General features: G+C 47.7%; 1 long non-coding RNA gene across 1 annotated transcript in view; it reads right to left on the reverse strand.

Annotated features, from left to right (window-relative positions):
• LOC139592577 (uncharacterized) overlaps positions 1–6,950 on the reverse strand; it is a 62,325-nt gene extending 55,375 nt beyond the window's left edge. The window contains exons 1-2 of the long non-coding RNA XR_011680043.1: positions 6,847–6,950; positions 6,009–6,144 (exon numbers count right to left, since the gene is read on the reverse strand). This is a non-coding gene — a long non-coding RNA (uncharacterized lncRNA). The remainder of the gene's footprint in view (positions 1–6,008; positions 6,145–6,846) is intronic.
• Positions 6,951–18,162: the final 11,212 nt, after the last annotated feature.

An 18,162-nucleotide genomic window follows, 5' to 3' on the forward strand; every position in this document is an offset into this window, starting at 1 on the left:
TGCTTCAACAAGAGGGCCTTGGGCACTCAAGGACTGTGCAGCCCAGCTTTAGTGAGGTGTCAGGGCACTGATTAAAAGGTGCTCACTTTGGCAATGTTGTCTGTGTTGTGGGCTCCTGGCCACCACCATCATCCAGACATCACACTGCCCTTCACACACCCCCCAAATTGGGCTCTAAAGCAACACAGTGCAGAGGCTCTCACAAAACAGCTTGTGATTAAAATAGAAAATAACGTCAACTTACATGAAAATATATTTCAGTGCTTGTTTGATATTTTATTTCTACTCCAATAAAAAGGCAATCATAATCTTCACAGATTGTTGCTCCCCCAAAAAAGCAGATCACAATATGCACTGACTGCAAATGCCAGATTTAAATATTCAACACAGCTGTACTTGTGGAGAGCTGATAGAGAAAATCCCCCTGCTCTCCCTTCCTCCTCATTCAGCAAATCAGGCAGAGGATTTTGAACATAAATTCAGAAGGTATTTTCATAAACTGAATATTTCAGCAGTTAAGACTGAGGTTTTTAAGCAGTTCTGTCTCTCTGCACCTTCTCTTCCTACGCCTTGGTGGAAATGAATCAAACTCTTAAGCTCCTGCAATAATCTCTAAGAGACAAAACAGATGGAAAAATAATGGGATAAAGTACCCTATGAGTAAGATTTTGGCAACACAAACCCAATGCTTCTGTTCTTTACCTCAATGTTTAGCCTTGCAGCAGGCAAAACCAAAATAAAATTGGCTTTGTTTTAAATATGTGGCACATTTTATATAGAGCACACTTTTCACATTAAAAAAAATTTACACAGGGAAAAGTAACTCTGATAGAACAAAATACTTCAATATTATTCACTAGGTTTTGCCAAGAGCCCCCAGAAAGAAAGAAGGCCTTAGGTACCTGTGCAGACATTGCAGTGCCCCAAGGCCTGCAGCCACAGAGCCCCAGCCTCAGGCAGAGGGGCCTGAAGGGCTCCTGGTAGAGGGCAGTGCCCAGGGGCTCCCAGCATGGGCAGAGCTCGTGGGGATCCCCTGAGGCCAGGGAATGCACACCATGTCCCTCCTGCATGGAAAAGCAAATCAGGTGGGATCACAGTGGGAACAACTGCATGGATCAGGCATGGAGCTGCTGGCAAGGAGCCTGGAGCAGCACCAGTTTCTGTTCCTTTTATTACCTTGTCTGCCATTACACTGTCATCTCTTACCCCAGGGGCCCTGATTCTGCCATCCTAATTCCCCCTTCTTGATATTTATTGAACGTTTTCTCCATCATCTGCCACAGCAGCTGCCTGAGTCCTCATTTTTTTATTTACAAGATTTCTCCACTTCTCACACTGTTAATTTGTTATTGCAGCCACAAGTGAGGGTCAGCCTGGACATCCTGGACATGACTTTCTCTTTGATTTCTGGATGGTTCCTGCAGTTTCCTGTGTCTCTATTCTGTTTGTGCCACTCTGTGGCCACATGCCTGGGCACTGTTGGGTCTCAGCAGCCTCTCCTGCTGCCGTCTCCAAGCTCACAGTCAGGGCAGGTTGGGTGTGTAAATCTAGGGGGCATTATGAACTTGCAGTGAGATGGATCCACTTGCTGAAGGAAATAGGACTGAAAAATAGCCAAGTACCACGCAAGGATCCCTGTGCAACCTCAGACCTACAGACTGAAATTCCAGCAGAATGTTTAAAGAGGTGCAGCTAATACCTTGAAAGAAATGCATTTTAGGGAACCTATTTTGACTAAGAAGCAGGGAAAAAAGAAATCAGAATTAGGGCCATGAAAGCCCATACTGATATAGAAGTAAAAATGTGTGCATGTTTGCATGTAAAACCATGCAGCCTAAAAGCACACACAGCTTTGGGGGCTTTTGGTTACTTGGTTTTAATCTGTTCCAAGTCATGATCCTCAAATTGGGTTTTCCATAATTGGTTTTAGCTGAGCTATAATGCACTGAATTTAGAACCCTTAAATCTTCTTCATCTTATCTTGTTTTTTGGAGATGAGTATTATAATAAATTTCATTTCATACTGGTAACAAGTGCAAGACTTGAGCTAAATATTTATTGTTAGGAAAAACATAATGCTTTTCTTTTTGAGGCAGAGCAGCTACAACATGGTCTGTAAATGTTTGTCCTTTCTATTTCAGCATTAATAACCATGTTTTCATGACCTCGTTCAAGAAACCCACAAGAAGCTGGCTGTTCTATTTCTATCATGTTTGTGCCCTTTACATCATTTCCTACTTCTAATAACTAATTGTTGTGGTGTGAAGCAATATCCTGTCTCACCTCTCCCAGTCCCTCAGGTGTGCCAACCTCTCCCTTCCCCTCCCCCTTGCTAAGTGCTGTCCGTCAATCTTAACATTCCAGCAAGGGCGAGGTCTGGTTGGTGAAGTTCAAAAGATGCTTTTCAGCCCTGGGGTCATTGGCCCGTCTAGGTGTCATTGTCCTCTGAGACTCTGCCCCTCCCACCTGGCTGGCGGCACACCTACCCCCTTCCCCTCTCCCTTTCCCCGGGCTTAAAAAGACACGGGACCATGCAGTCGGGATTCTGTTGTAGCTGTTACAAGATTCAGAGATCTGTGACCCTGGAATAAAACTCTGGATTAAACCCTACGTCAGAATCTGTCTCCTTTTCCTTCACCTCGCCTAAAGCCTTTCCACTAGAGGTAAACCTGAGTTCCTGTTTGCTTGGACTTGTTCCAAGTGCCAGCTGCAACATCCAGCCAGCCTAAGGTGTCTCTGAGGTGAAACACCACAGCTGCCGCCTTTGGTCAAGCAGCAAGGGCCAGACAAGCCCAGGCACGTTCCACCCGGTAATACTGGGATCATATACCAGTATTTTGGGGCCCAAGCGTGGGGCTGCTGGACTTTGCAGCCCCGAGAAGTCCTCTCGGAACCTCAAAACCTCGGAAAAGCTTTAAGGCAGCTGAGCATCCACTGGAAGAGTTTTGGCTGCATCGCTCTCCAGAGAGACTTTGGGACTGAACCCACAAGAAGCCTCGCGGACTGCTCTGTGCCTCTGGAAAGTGCAGCTCCTTTCTGGTGAGCAAATTTTGCAGAGGAGAATAGGGGAGCCCCTCCTGCCCATGGGGTCCTATTCAAGTGAAGAGACTTATCCTGCCAGACTATCTAGCACCAGCTTCGATTTCGGTGAGTATTTCTGCTCCTTAATGGGGGTAGAAGCTCAACTAACAGTCTCTGCCGTGAGTTCTGTTCTTTTTCGCTCTTGCATAATAGGCTGCGCAGCCCTGCGGAGCGGGAGCGATCGTGTTCTAGGCCATAGCTCACTGCGGCGTTGTTTTGCCGCTTTTGGAACTGGCGGCGCCGGCTCAGAGGAGCGGGAGAGCTCTGCCTGCCCCTCCCCAAGGCTCGGCAGCGTGGTTTTCTCGGCGCGGGGTTGCCCCGGTTTCGGCTCTCTCGGCGGGGGGGAGTTTTCTCGGCGCGGGGGGGCTGCTCTCTCTCGGCAGGGCGGGGTCCCGATTCCGTGCTGCTGCCGCGGCATTTTTAAAAGCAGTATAAGCAGCTGCATTGTGAAGGGCTATCGTCTGCTCGTTTTCGCTTCTTAACCGTGTTTTTTTTTAACTAATGATGATAGGTAATTACTTAACAGATGGTAAAAGCTCTTTAACTGCTTTTAAGGGCTACTGAGCTCTGCTGCATCTGGGGAGCATTAACTTCTGTCCCTTTCCATCTTCCTCAGGTCATTCCAAGTTTGTTCAGCCATCATTAGGTACTCAAGGGCTTGAGAGTTTTGTGGTTTTTTTAAATGCAGAACTGGGGGTCAGTAACACACTCCTTCAAACCATTGTTATTTCAAACACTTGTCTTTTGTGAGGCCACTGCTAACACTGAGACACCAGGAGCCCTCTCTGCTCCCCGGGTGTGATGAGCACAGCAGCCCAGGCAGCCCAGGGCCTCTGACCTTTGGTTACCACAGATGCAGATTCTCCTGCAGCACCAAACTGGCACATCATTAACAGGAGGCTGGGGGGAAAATTCAAACCTTAGAACTTGAAGGGGCTGGTCTCATTAATGTCCTTACACTGACTGCATTTACATTTTTCTCCCGAGTTACACAGGCAGGAGAAATTCCCCATCAGAGAGGGCCGAAGTGAGGGATGAAATTCCCAGCTGAACACACAGGAGTCAGTGACCCTCTCCAGACTTCTCTTGCACTTGGAGTAAGCTGCACTTGAACCACAATAAGTGCTGGCCTAATTACTCCAGCTCCACTGTACAACACCAGCAGCTCTGCTGCTGCTTTCCCAGTTCTAACAGCTGTTTGTCTGGCTCTGCGGAAATGCCTATGAGGAGCTGTGGCTAAAGACACAAAATTGACTAAAAAAAATTTACTGCAGCACAAATTAGCAAAGACTGTCTAGAAACAAATAATTTGTTTTTATGATTGCTGCTAAAATAAACTCTTGCATTTTGCATGAGACTGTTAAATTGGAAATAATAAACAAATAAAGTCAGTGTGATTTCTTCAGCTTTAGGATCAAACAGCCCTCCTAGTATATAGCTATAGTTACAAGTGATTAAGTTGTACATTTCTCATCTGATGCAAAGAGCTGCACACAGATTACTGGACACAGCACAGATGAGCTCTGGTTAAGTGTGCCCAGAAGTGTGATTCACTGCTAAAAATAAATGTTCATAACTGATTTGTTACTTAAAATGAAATGGATACGTGATGTAACAAATGGATTCTAAAGCAGAGGTCGTGAAACGTCTGCTTGAAGTGAATATTGTGAATAGCCCTCTCTCTTTCTCACCCTCATGTGTCAGTGTGTGTCCATGCTGCTGCACTGTCCATGCCTGAGTGGCACTCAGTGGCACTGCCACCTCTTGGGCCTTTGCTCAGTGATTCACTATTTAACAAACAGCTCCTGAGGTTATCCAATAACACCCTTGTTCCCACAGCCAAGAGAAGCACATTGTGACCTGCTGATGTTCCTGTGCATGGCTCTGCATTGCTCCCAGCACAGGTACCAACCTCCCATTTGTGTGCACTGAACCCAAGCACCTCCTGCAACTCTGCAATTTTAGCTGGGATTGAGAAGGAAATGACAGTGATTTGCCCAATGAGAACCCAAACATGACCTCCACTAGTCCTTTGTTCAATCATCTCCAGCACGTTCAGTAAACTGCTGTTTGGAGGAGATTATGTTAACACACAGAGTGATGCTTATAATCATCACCATACAAAATGGACCCTCTAGGTATTAATTTTTGATGTACTGAGCACTTCCTTTGCAATTCCATTGTCATCCAGCATCACTGTTCCATAAATTCAGTGTTGCTGCATTGTTTTGTACCATTCTCCATATGATTTGGCAAGTCTAAGCAGACACAGCTGATTGTAGGAGCCATTTGCATTTTCTGCTCTTTTAGAAGATAACAGATACTATCCAAAAACTTTTAAAACAGCACTATCTTTGGGCAACTTAATAAATTGTTCTGAATTAGCAAAATCCCTGGTTATGTTACACTCTAAATTAGCCTGGGCTTTACACGAGTTTGTAACAGATGAGGAAAGAAAATGAACCAAACTGACCACAAACCAAATATAAGTCTGGGAAGGTTCCATGTGAGAGGAAGCTCCAGAAGTGTCCATGCCTGAAATGCAAGGGAGAGAACTTGTGCCCCCAAAATTCTTCCAAGATGCTTTTTTTTTTTTAATAATGTCAGAAAGAATTATTTTTAAGTACACTGGCAAATCAAGAAAATCATATCATGAAACTGCATAGACAGGAGTTAGATGTACTATATATACTATACATTATTTACTCCTGCAGCCTGAGAAAAGAAATGTAGTTCCTCTTACATATCAGATTTTCAAAGCTAAAACAGAAGACAGATCCTTTCCCTGCCTGAAAAAACATACAAGGGGTGTTGTTTAAAACAGAGTTCTCCTCACACTCTTTGAGTGCTCCAAAATGCACTAGAAGCAAGCACTTTGCAGGAGGCTCCCTAAGCTGATAGGACTAAACCCAGGAAGGGTCACTCACCTCAGTTCCAGGCTGTGATTCCCAGTCCCAGCAGGAGCACTGAGCTCATTCCCAGCAAACGCTGGGCTGGCATCAGCCCCAGAGTGCCAGGTCACAGCCATTCCTGAGACACAGCACAGCCCTGAAGCATTCCAGCCTTGACATCCTGGGTAAAACCAAACACAGGGAGGAAGGGGAAACAAAGAAGTTTAATGAAGGGTTGAAAAGACACAGGTTTCTTCTGATATTTGAACTAATCACAATGTAAAATTATCATTTGGTAGGATTTTTTAGATTTGCTGCAGTGCCATGACTCTAGCAGAAAGCATGTACAGGAATGTGTTCTCAAAGTTCTTGGCTAATGGTTTCTGTATGTCTTTACCATATTTATTTGGATTGAAACAATAATATTAGAACTGCTTCCACAGCCTCTGGGAGCTCCAGCACACAATTTGCACTACAGCCGAACTCTCTCACTACTAAAACAGGACCTCTGGCAATCTGTAGTTATAAAAAAAAATGTGTATATTCAGAAGGCAAAATAAGCATGTTGATGTTACTAAGCATGACAGCAGGTCAGCCTGGGGACAGGGCAAACACTGAGCTGGAGAAAACCTCAGTAAATAATCCATATTCCCATCACCTGTCCTGCTAAAATTGGTTAAAGCAGTGCTGGAAGTCATCTCTGAGCCAATGGTCTGGTTTACTCTAGAGAAGACAAGGGAGACATGAGCACCTGACTGGCAGAGCCCCCAGTGCATGTTCCAGGACCCTCTCCCCACACCAGGCTTGAAGCAGACTTGCATTTGCTGCCTCCTTTCCAAGGACTTGTGGGAAGTGAGAGCAAAGGAGATCTCACCTTACCAAGAGCTGATTCACTCCAGATCTCTGCACCCAGGGGCCCTCTGGAGTTTGCTGGTGCAACAGTGCCCATGGAGAGCTGGGACAGGTCCTGGGGACCATTTCATCCTGAGAAGGAAGATGGAGATCAAGTCAGTATTCAGGGGTTTAACAGAAATGAGAGTACAGAATGGTTGTTTTTCATCCTTTGGTTGGAAGCAAAGAATGCACCAAGTGGATCAGGCCAAACTCAATAGACCCTGTTAAGATTTTTGTCCTAATGACCACTCATGAGTGAGTGTAAGGAAATACATAAATAATGCTGCTGTGGAAAGGTATCTGAGAAAAATACCAAGCACTGCTGCCAAAGTACAGTGCAAGTTTGCAAACCCAAATGAGTTTGACAGAAGACTGCAAGACTGTGAAATAAACTTCAGAGCATTTATTCATCATCCCAGTAATCCTCACCAAACAGAGGCTGTGAATCTTCTGCACACTGGGAGGTTAAGGAGAAGAATAAAATGTTGGTAGTAATATCTGTTTCTTCTACATTTTTATACTATTTGAAATTTATTTTTTTTAAACTTGACTCCACTCTAGTGGAAGGAAAAATAATTAGGAAGAGGAGAAAATCAGCTTAAGTAAAATCAAGTCTTGATGGTTAGGTAGCAGCTGGGATTCTGATGGTCTGGTGCACAAACCTACACGGTGCCTTCAGGAGCTCCACAGTGCAACCACCATCTGCAGCTCTGGAGCCAAAGGAACAGCTGGATGGGAAATCAATGAGAGGGAGCAAAGAGAACTCTTGGTATTAAGAGTTTACCCCCTCTCCTTTCTCTGTTTAATTTTCTAGGGGTGAAGTGACCAAAGAAAAGATAGAAACAGATTGTCATTTATTCTGGCTGGGATTTTTCACAGCTAAACTAAATGTTTATAAAAGGTTCTAAAAAATACATTATTGTTGCTGTGTCTGCACCAGCACCACCGTCACCTCACTGAACTGCGCCCAAGTGCATTCACATTTAAAGAAGCCATCTTTCTTACCCTGGTGCTCTGAAATAACAAGCACTCTGGAATGAAATGGCAGGTTTTTATTTCTGAGCACCTGCATGTAACATTACATCCCCAACTCTTAGTCTGTACAATACTGTCCATCTGATGAAAGGAAACTCTGTTTTTACTGGCAATAACAAAGAAATTTGGACCAGGATAGTGCAATATGCATCTTTGAGAAAGGTCCCAACCATGGATGAGAATTTCTTACTATGGGAAAAGGTTCCTAAAACCTCGTTAGTGAAAAGAACAGTTATCTTGGAAAAAAGGATCGGACAATTTCCTTTAAAGCTCAGCCATTATGAAGTGTGTTTGGGGTTTTTTTAATCTTGGAAATCCACCTTCTCCTCTAGCAGCTTGGAGCTTTTTTCTCTTTATATTAAGTAAGGACAGATTTTCCTACTTATATCAAAAGCCTGTGGAAAGAAAAATCCTGCTTAATTCTGCACAGCAGATCTTTGAGCACAAACTTGCACAGAGCAACTCTACATTGCTCTGAAAAATGGGACTGGAGTTCTGGGTGCAGCTTACAGACCTGGGCTCTGTCTGGAGAGATACCTTAAGCAGATAAAGATGAATTTTATTAAGCTAAATCCTTTCATTTCGGCCCTTGGACTTTGGAACAGGTTGAATGTGATTTCAGGAAAGATCATATCTGAGCTTTGGACTTTCAAAGAGCTGAGAAAAACACACGTGCCCACTTCAAACCTCTCTTTGATCTGGGAATACAAACCCTGGCCTGTGCCACCTTGTGAGCAGAGGAAGGGGCACAGGGACACACCTCTGGAAACAGCTGGAGAAATTTCAGACTTCTGTGCTGCTGAAAAGAGTAATATTATTTGCCCCGTGGGTGCCTAATTTTCTGTGAGCAACACTGCTGTTCTTTAGCTGTCTCCAGCATTTGATTCAGGAAAATGAACTGCTGGGTGGCTGACAGATGTTTGAGGGAAATCATGGATCACGATTTGGGGAAAAGGATGGATAACATTCTTCACCCATCTACTTAAGGTGCTCCTTCCTCATTAAAAATCTATCTCAGGCAAACTGAGCACACTGTATAATCTTGCAGCTATGCAAGTAAAATTCCCTTTTGGACTAAAACCACATCTCTCATTTGCATGCAGAGGCAGAGAGCCATCTACATTGCCAGCTTTATCTTGGGAAAGACACAGGGAGCAGGATGAGGAGTGCAGAATCCCTGCACAGACAGGTACACTCTGGCTCTCCTGGAGACTGGGAGAAAAGAACACAGGCTCTTGAACCTCCTTCCTGCAGGGAGTGCTACCTGTGCTGCCTCCTACAGATCTTATCAGCAAACCCAGGCAAAGTCTCTTGCATTCCAAGGATTCTGTTGGGTAACACCAACCAGACCCATCAGCAGAGATCAGTTCCTCACCTGGTCTCTGTCCCTTGATGGTGCCTTTCCCTTGATGGTGCCTTTCCTAGACTTGCATTAAACTGGGATTTTGGGTAGCTGGAGTTATCTTGTAGCCCTGAGTGGGGGCAGGCTGTAACCCAGTGGGGTCTGGCAATGATTCCTACTTCTAAAGCCTGAATTAATAATATCAACAGGTTTTGAACTGACCATTGGAGAAGGATCCAGCAACAAGTCAGCCATTCCATAATAGCACACAGAAATCATCACCCTAACATGTTTCTAGCCAGGGAAAGTGCTCTTTAAATCTTATGGAAAAATGGGTTCTCTCAGGCTGCAACACCCTTCTGCTAATTCAAGGCTCACAGGACTCAGACAATACTGAGTGAGAGCTTCCAGCATTTTGCCATCCTCTGAACTCAGCCAGAGAAGTGACAATACTGGCTTGGCCATGAGCAGGCAGGACATTTCCCCTGGCTGCTCACAGATCAGGTGTCACAAAAATGCATCAGTTCTGAGTGTTTCTCACTGGAGCATCATGTAAACACTCCCTGAAAGGGAGAAGCAGGAAAACTTTGGATTATAAAGAAAAGAATTTGAATAATCACAATCAAGATTTTAAAAACTGTGCTTGCAAACAAGCACAAAATATTTCCATATACCCAGGAATTCAGATGATAAAGGGCTCAGAAATGTTCTGCCAGAGGGTTCTGTCTTCCCCTTCAAGAAGTTTTGATACATCAGCAGCCATATGCCTTAATTTACTGGTTTATGCTAATTTCAGTGACATTTTGTTTCTGATGAGAAAATCTAAGTGATCTAAAAATCTATGTGATGTTTCAAAATGAGTTTTCACTTAAAATGTATAATACATAGACACAAACAGATTTTGGTTTTGTCAAAACTTCTCCAGTGATACAATAACAAGAGGAAAATAAGAATGAGCCATGCAAAGAGACTAAATTGCCACTGAAGGAGATCGGGGCTTGGGGTCATGGAAAACCTTCACTGCTGTTAGACAATTAACTTTGCCACTGGCCAGGCACCATCATTGCTTTTGGTCAGCATCTGGGCATCAGCTGTGCACGTTCTTCATTCTGCCTCACTGAAAGGGAACTGAAGGATTAAATGATCTCTTGAGATAACTTCCAACTACAAATTCCTTTAGTTTAAAGCTTTCTATAAGAAATAACCAAATTCTTCAGTTACTGATTTCACAGACCAGCTTTTGGACCTACTCCATTCAAACAATGGTGATTAGAGTATTCTGAAATTTTGTTTCCATATGAGCTGGAGATATTAAAATAGACATGATCAAATACAGGATACTATGAACAAATTAAATTAGGTTGCATTTACAAGACTGCACTAAAATATTTGCAGTGGCATTAGGAAAACTTATGGGGAAACCCCCAGGCCAAGCAGGGATGCAGGACTCCCTGACTCTAAATTACAGTGCAGGTTGTGACAGTCTGTTTGTAGGTGAGTATCACAGCCAGGTGATCAGGAGCAAGCCTCCAGCCAGGTTCCAATGAGGGATTCACAGACTTGAACTGATCCTTGCTGCTGATCCTGGTTTTGAATGTGTGGAGCCTTTCAATCCATGGCTTCAAGCAAACCTGGTGCTGTTCTAAGCAACTCTGGACATCAATACTTTTGAGGATGAAAAAGGGAAATTGTCCTTTGCCCCTGATTTATGATTTACTTGCACTCTTTTTAATCCATGAAGAGGGCATTCATTTATGTCTTGCAGAAAAAGCCAATGATGACATTTTTCCAGGGATGTTCTTTCCAAGGAGATTCAGCTACTGCCATCTATTGATCTATACTGTGAAGGGTCACTGTCAAAGTGCACATCTTCCCTGTACCTTTTCTAGGAGGACTGTAAAATATCAGGGGTGAGAAAAGGACCCTGAAAGAATGCTTCTCCTTCCCAGCAGTGAAAAGCAGGGATTTGGAACAGGAAGAAAGTATCAGGAATAGTTTGAGGGTGGGGTAAAGGCACAATGCAGATTTTATTTTGCAGGTAAATTCTCCAACAAGAAAGGAAATATCCACATGTATGGGCTGATCTGTCACTGACTGACTTCTCTGAAATCCAGTCTGAGATGTGCAGCTGTGCTTTCCTCATCAGCTCATATCTACATGAGTTGGCCAACGTTCAGCTCTTTAACATCAGCCCAACCTCACTGGACATGCAAATCATCCCAGCCTTTGGACAAGAACCTATTTCCAGCCATCTGTGAAAGGAAGGCACTGACCTGAACTAATTAACTGAAATTAAGCCAGGTTTTTAAAGGGATGAGGCCAAAACAGGAGATGCACTGAATCAGAACAAGAACTGAGCTGTGACTTCCAGCAAAGCCCTGCCTACGTGCCAGGGAGCAAACTGTGAAGTTGAGGAAAGCAGCTTTGGAGCAGTGGCCGGTGAAAAGTGAAACGCCCAGGCTAGATAAGTGTCCAGCCAACCTCCAGCCAGTAAGGCACTTCCCCAACCCGGAGTCAGGGCTTTGTGCCCAAGGCGATGTCAGGCCTTGCGGACGTGTGGCCGCAGTAAAGAGCTCCGAAGTCGCAGGATGAAATGAAGAGGCGACCCTCAGTTTCTTCGGGGGGGTGGTTTTATTGGTAGGGAAACGTGCAGGTTCGGTGGAAGAAGCTGAGAGCCCCGAGGCAGGGAAAAAGCCTCGGTTTTACAGAGGGTGGGAGGGGTGAAAGATAGCAAATCAGAGAGGGATACATTAAGGATTGGCATGATCGGAGAACCCATCAAACACAGTTGCGGGAGGGACCCTGGCCCCTAACCCAATCACTCGACACCCTGGCCCGAACTCTCTAGAAAAAGAGGCAGGGGTGTCGAGTGACAGGCAGGCTGCCAGGGGTGGGGAACAAGAAAGATACATTTGGTAACCAAGACAACTGGGGAGGGGTTTGGGGATTGACACAAACTGGTAACAGGGCAGGACTTTCTGAGAGAACAATGGAGGGAAAACTGAACAAGCATAAAACACACCACAACATCTCCCCCTTTTTCGTTTAAAAATAAAAGAACTGTAAGGGCAAACACCGTCCATTGGGGGAAAACTAAAAACAAACAAGAGACAGACATAAGGAATGACTCTGTATCAGGTCCTGCCCGGGGCAGGGAGAGGGTTAAACTGGGAGTGGCTCCATCCCTGGGAGCTTCCGCCGCCGCCGCCAACATGCCTCCGTGACCTGTTCTACGTTTTCTGCTCTCAGAGTCTTCCCAGGGCGGAAGGGCTTGACCCACTTAGCGGGGATCCATCTCGGACCTGAGGGGGTGGACACGCAAGCGTATCCCCTCCCCCAAGTCACTAGATCGAGAGGCCCCTCCGTTTTCCAGGTCTCCGGATCCTTAATCAGGACAGGAGGCCTGACCCTGGCCTGCAGCTGCTCATGTCTCCCGAAATGTCGCACGATAGGCGGATTGAGATTTTCGAAAGAACAGTTTAGGAAGTTAATGGTAAAAAGCGCCTTCGCGAGACGGATATGGGGGGACTCCACCTTCACAGCCACTCGCTGTTGTTCTAAAACTCTCTTCAGGCTCTGGTGGGTCCTTTCTACCACGGCTTGGCCTGTCGGGGAATAGGGGATGCCGGTCTTATGCTCTATTCCCCATTGTTGCAGGAAGCTTCACAGCTCCCTGGATTTATACGCCGGGCCATTGTCTGTTTTCAGGACCTTGGGGATGCCCAGGACAGCAAACGCTTGAACTAGGTGTTTTTCACAATCTGCTGCCTTTTCCCCTGTGTGGGCAGAGGCATAGACTGCGCCGGAGAAGGTATCCACTGAGACATGTACGAATTGCAGACGGCCAAAGGCAGGGATGTGGGTAACATCCATCTGCCACACCTCGCAACTAGATAGACCTCTGGGGTTAGCTCCCAAGGGTATTGTTGGGAGCTGGTGGGACTGGCATTGAGGACATGTAGCCACGATCGCCTTGGCCTGTTCGCGTGTAAGATGGAATTGTCGAACAAGGCCAGGGGCGTTCTGATGAAATTGCTGGTGGCTGATCTTGGCCTGACTGAACAGATCAGGGAGTGGGGCAGCTTGAACAGGAGCGGCAAGGGCGTCAGCACGCCTATTGCCTTCCGCAATAAATCCAGGCAAATCGGTATGTGACCTGACATGCATCACATAAAAGGGTTGCTCTCGGTGGGAGACTAAGTTCACAAGTTTAGAGAGCAAGTTAAACAAAGGGATGTTTGATACCTCCTGTAAAATTGCATTTTCGGCTCTGGAAACTACACCCGCGACATAGGCTGAATCAGTGACCAAATTGAATGGTTCAGAGAACCTCTCAAAGGCTCTGACGACTGCGTCCAACTCAGCAACTTGAGGTGAACCTTCCACCTCTGTGACATCTGCCTCCCACCGCTGAGTCTGAGGATCCTTCCAAGTCATCACTGACTTGTGGGATGCTCCAGACGCGTCTGTAAAAACTGTCAAAGCCTTCAGAGGAGTTCTACTCTGAACTGATTTTAGAGACAATGTGAATTCCTGATTGAATAATTTGTGGGCCGGCCGATCTACTGCGATTTGGCCGGTGTAGCTGTCCAAAGCCAGTTGAAGCATCTCATTTGTTTCCAGAAGGTTATCAATCATCTTTCTTTTTAGATGGCCTGAATCGAATTTTAAAGGAATGTGGATGCAGTCAAAGTCACAACCTGCCAACTCTCTGATCCGCGATCTAGCCTTTCTGATCAATTCTGCCACCAGCTCGGCTGGCTGCGTCATCCTTTTGGACCTGTGATGGCTGAGGAACACCCACTCTATGATTAAGAGGGGATCCCCCGAGCCCCGGTCCTTGCCCTTGATGGAATCATCCCACTGGAAAATCACCCCATGGAGGTGTGGCAGCTTACCTAGAACAATGAATTTAAATGGCAGGCCCGGGTGATATCTGTGGGCCTGCCTGGCCGAGATGGAGTTTTGGATCTTCTCCAGCGCTGTCTGGGCCTCTGGGGTAAGGGACCTTGGAGAACTAAGCTCTTCTCCCCCTTTCAATAAATTGAAAAGGGGGGCTAGGTCTTCTGTTGGAATGCCTAGCCAAGGCCTTACCCAATTCAAGGACCCACACAGCTGGTGGACATCTGCCAGGTTTTTGATGTTAGTTTTAATAGCCAATTTTTGCGGAACAATGGTCCGCTTCGTTATTTCCAGGCCCAGGTACTTCCAGGGTGGCATCTGTTGAATCTTATCTTGCTGGAGCTCGAACCCTGCAACAACCAATGCATCGACTGTTAGGTCAAGCGCGTGGGTAAGTAGGTCGTTGGTCGGAGCGCACACTAGGATGTCATCCATATAATGGTAAATGATGGTGTCTTTGGCGGCTGCACGTACTGGGGACAGCAAGGAGGCGACGTACCATTGACAGATCATCGGGCTGGCCTTTAGGCCTTGTGGAAGAACTCGCCAATGATAGCGCTTGCTTGGGGCTTCACGGTTGATGGCAGGAACCGTGAAGGCGAAACGCGGAGCATCGTCCGGGTGTAAGGGAATTTGGAAAAAGCAATCTTTTATGTCAATTACGACCAAATTCCAATTTTGGGGGAGCATCGTTGGGGACGGCATCCCTGGTTGGAGAGGCCCCATATCTTCAATGATGTTGTTAATTTGGCGGAGGTCGTGAAGGAGCCGCCACTTATCTTTGTTGGGCTTTTTGATAACGAACACTGGGGAGTTCCACTCTGACATGGTCTCCACCAGGTTGCCCTTGAGTAGCTGCTCCTTAACAAGCTCATTGAGCGCCGCTAATTTTTGCTTGTTGAGCGGCCACTGCACTACCTGTACTGGTTTATCAGATTTCCAATTCAGTTTCCAGGTAGGGCGCTCATCAGTGACCGCTGCCCGAAAAACCTGGGGAGCTGCTGGGAGGTCAATTCGGGCTCCCCACTGGGCCAAGAGGTCTCTCCCCCACAGGGGTTCCGTGTAATCTAATACGAATGGGCGCACTGAAGCCAATTGCCCATCCGGCCCCGTAATTTGTACAACGCTCTTTGATTGACGTGCCAATTGTAAACCCCCGACACCTCGGACGTGGCCAGGCGCGTTTTGCAATTCCCAATGTGACGGCCATTCCCGGGAAGGAATGATCGTTACATCTGCTCCTGTGTCCAACAAGCCTTTAAGAGGCTTGCCCTCTCCCCCTTTTGAGATATGACAGGTGACATGAGGCCTTTCCCGCCCCAGGACCTGGGCCCAAGCTACTGCTGGATTTTGGAGTTCAGCCGGAGGAAACCCCAGGGCCCAAGTTATTTCGGGAACAGGGATCGCTTGCGCGATCACCTGTCCCTTGGGCAGGAAAGTGGGGGGTTGGACACAGTGCAGCCCCACGGCAAACAGTCCCGGGTCAGATGGCAGAAGACCTGGAATTATGTTCACCTCTAAAGGTGTGTGCTTAGTGTCTCCGACAACGACGTACTTACACCTTATCCGCCCCCAGTTTCCTGGGCATTCCGGGCTGACTGACACGAGTTGAAAATCGGAGTTCTTAAGATGTAGTGGCTCCGTCAGCTGCAGCCGGAAGGGTCTGAAAGCAGAAAAGGCAGTTAGCACGGGTCTAGGTTGGAGACATGCAACATGTGACAAGTCCGGTGAGAATATGTCTTGTTTGGCAGGCGGCGGTCCCTGAGATCTCCCCTCCCTGCGTGGTGTTGGTTGTCCCGCCCTATTTTTATCATGGCGCAGGGGGGAACTGCGCTCAGATGTTAGTTTTTTGTCTGGGTTTTCCCCAGGAGTCCCTGCCCCCTTTTGAATTCATAAAATTCCCGCCGCAGCGGGCAGTCGGGCATCCAATGCCCGAGCTTTCCGCACAGATGGCAGGGTGATTTGGCGGCGGAAGGACCGGGAGCAGGCGAGCGGCAGGTGGCTTCAGAGAAGGTGTTTTCAGGCGCCTCTTCTGCGGCGCTGACTCGGGGTGGCAGCTGTTTTCTCTTCTCTCCCTCCCTAGATGGCATGATTAGGACTTTCCGGGTGCAGACTTCGAGCATATCGTGCAGCGAGGGGGGTGGGTGCATCGGGAGGCTGAGGATGGCATCCCTACACGCAGAGTTTGCATTCGTGGACGCTACTTCCTTCAGGATATGTTCCCGGGCAACCTCGTCCGCCACTTGCTGCTCGACAGCTTTTCGAAGACGCTCGACAAAATCGAGGAAAGATTCTTCGGCGCCCTGAAAGATTCTGGAAAAAGAAAGGAGAGGAGCCGCCCCCGGCAGCGCCAGGAACGCCTTCTCGGCTGCCCGCGCTGACTCCCGGAGTGCTTCCTGGGGGATGGCACTCGCCTGCGAGTGCCCATCTGCCCAGTTGCCGGTCCCAAGGAGTTGATCGATGGCCAGGACATTGCCCGTTAGGTCCAGCCCCGTGTGGGGCCGTTCCCACAGGCTCGGGAGGGCCTCCGTCACTCCCCTCTTCCAGGCTGCCTCCCACATAGCCCGCTCGGTGGGATTGAGCAGACACGTGAAGAGGCGCCGGATGTCAGAGGGGGTGACATCGGCTTCGGTAAGTGTTGCCTGCAACACTCCCCGAAAGTATTCGCTGTCCCGGCCGTAATCTTTCTGTGCCTTGCACAGCTCCTTAATTTGTGAATGGTGTAAGGGGACCCACTGGCGACGCACCCCACCATCTCCCTCTGGATGGTAAACAACCGGGGCTGCGGATGGTATCACAGCAGACTCCGGTTCCCGGTTCCCAACTGCTGCCCCCCCCCCGGAACCCAAAGCGCGGGAGCCGGCAGGGAGAGCGTGGGAACCGGGAGAGGAGGAGGTAGGGGCGTGGCTGGGAACTTGAGCAGGGCAATCCGATATCGAGGGACCCTCCCAGGAGGTGGAGACAAGGGGTGGGACTTTTTGACTGGCAGGGGGTGGAGAGATGGGAGGTGGTATGGGAGGGACCGAGGGAGGAGCTATGGGCGGGGATGTGGGAGGAGAAAGGGGAGGGACTACTGAAGAGGTTTCTGGAAAGGAGGAGGGACCAGGAGGGGGGAAGGACGAGGGGGTAGAACACTGGGAGTGGCCGACTGGCAGGAAGGGGTTGGAGCTTGGGAAAAAGGGATTCTGGGGAGAAGAAGAGGGCTTTCCCGCCATTTCAGCCATGTGGTTGCCTCCATCTTGGGCCCCATAGGAGCCATTTTGGGGAATTGGAGGCGACTGGGAGCAAACTGGGGACTTAGAAATTAGGGTTTTGGATTTTGGGGTTTTAGAAACTGAGGACCTGGGGGCGGGAACAGGGGAGGTAGGGGAAGATGAGGAGCCCCTAAGAGACTGGCCAGGACTCTTAGGGCGGGGGGGCCGAGGATTTTGAAGGGGGCTAGGGGACGAATGGTCACCCTGCGCGGGGCTGGAGCGCGCTGCACCTTTCAGAATCCCGGTTTTACATTTGTGGGGACGGGAAGAAGGGTTAGGGGTAGAGGGAGAAGTAGAAGAACTGGGGCACGAACTAAAACTGACCGAAGGTTTTTCTGAGTTTCCTCCTGCTTTCAGGATAGATCGAATTTGTGAAATCCAAAAAGCTAACGGAGAAAGCGAGGTGTCTCGTGATCTAATCAAGTTTGATAACTTGGCATTTGCCCTCTGCCAAAAGGCAGGATCTTTAATTAGATCGGGGGAGACTTCGGGAAACTCAGAAAAAAGCCATCGGATTAATTTTTTAACTTCCTTTTTATCAACGGAACAACCCCCCCCAACTAGGATACCCACAACTTGGTAAAACAGCCCCTTCTGAGCTGCCGAGAGCGAAAACTTTGCACCCATCGCTCGATGTTATAAGTGGCAGCTGCGGAAAAGCCCCCCCCGTTCCAGTAAACGCGAAAGAAAAAAAAATAAGGGTGCCCACCCCCGGCCCCTGTCTAGAGAAAAAGAAGGGTGGTGACGAAACACCAATAGAGGG

The sequence above is a fragment of the Agelaius tricolor genome, unplaced genomic scaffold, assembly GCF_023055355.1.
Source record: "Agelaius tricolor isolate 1412-34295 unplaced genomic scaffold, bAgeTri1.0.p SCAF_8, whole genome shotgun sequence".
Classification (NCBI taxonomy): Eukaryota; Metazoa; Chordata; class Aves; order Passeriformes; family Icteridae; genus Agelaius; species Agelaius tricolor.